Raw genomic sequence first — 1,098 nt, 5'->3', positions numbered from 1 at the left:
GCATCAATTCTTCAGCGCTCAGCCTTCTTCACAGTCCAACTCTCACATCCATACATGACCACAGGAAAAACCATAGCCTTGACTAGATGAACCTTTGTTGGGAAAGTAATGTCTCGCCTTTGAATATGCTCTCTATGTTGGTCATAACTTTCCTTCCAAGGAGTAAGCGTCTTTTAATTTCATGGCTGCAGTCACCATCTGCAGTGATTTTGGAGCCCAGAAAAATAAAGTCTAACACTGTTTGCACTGTTTCCCCATCTATTTCCCATGAAGTGATGGGACCAGATGCCATGATCTTCACTTTCTGAATGTTGAGCTTTAAATCAATTTTTTAACTCTCCTCTTTCACTTTCATCAAGAGGCTTTTTAGTTCCTCTTTACTTTCTGCCATAAGGGTGGTGTCATCTGCATATCTGAGGTTATTGATATTTCTCCTGGCAATCTTGATTCCAGTTTGTGCTTCATCCAGCCCAGCATTTCTCATGATGTACTCTGCATGTAAGTTAAATAAGCAGGGCGACAATATATAGCCTTGATGTACTCCTTTTCCTATTTGGAACCAGTCTGTTGTTCCATGTCCAGTTCTAACTGTTGCTTCCTGACCAGCAAACAAATTTCTCAAGAGGCAGATCAGGTGTTCTGGTATTCCCATGGCTTTCAGAATTTTCCACAGTTTATTGTGATCCACACAGTCAAAGGCTTTGGCATAGTCAATAAAGATACCCCTCATCCAAGGTAAGGAGCAATGGCTGTGCTTTGCTGGAGCAGCCGTAAAGAGATACCCCACGCCCAAGGTAAGAGAAACCCAAGTAAGATGGTAGGTGTTGCAAGAGGGCATCAGAGGGCAAACACACTGAAACCATACTCACAGAAAACTAGTCAATCTAATCACACTAGGACCACAGCCTTGTCTAACTTAATGAAACTAAGCCATGCCCGTGGGGCAACCCAAGATGGGTGGGTCATGGTGGAGAGATCTGACAGAATATGGTCCACTGGAGAAGGGAATGGCAAACCACTTCAGTATTCTTGCCTTGAGAACCCCATGAACAGTATGAAAAGGCAAAATGATAGGATACTGAAAGAGAAACTCCCCAG

At 43.3% G+C, this 1,098-nt stretch overlaps 1 pseudogene; it reads right to left on the bottom strand.

Moving 5' to 3' along the window:
• The window catches only part of LOC105005356, a 31,548-nt pseudogene that overhangs the window by 23,577 nt on the left and 6,873 nt on the right, over positions 1-1,098 (bottom strand).

Source organism: Bison bison, unplaced genomic scaffold (genome assembly GCF_000754665.1).
Source record: "Bison bison bison isolate TAMUID 2011002044 unplaced genomic scaffold, Bison_UMD1.0 scf7180017864489, whole genome shotgun sequence".
Taxonomy (NCBI): domain Eukaryota; kingdom Metazoa; phylum Chordata; class Mammalia; order Artiodactyla; family Bovidae; genus Bison; species Bison bison.
Note: the sequence above shows the minus strand (reverse complement) of the source record. Positions and strands in the feature narration are given on the sequence as shown.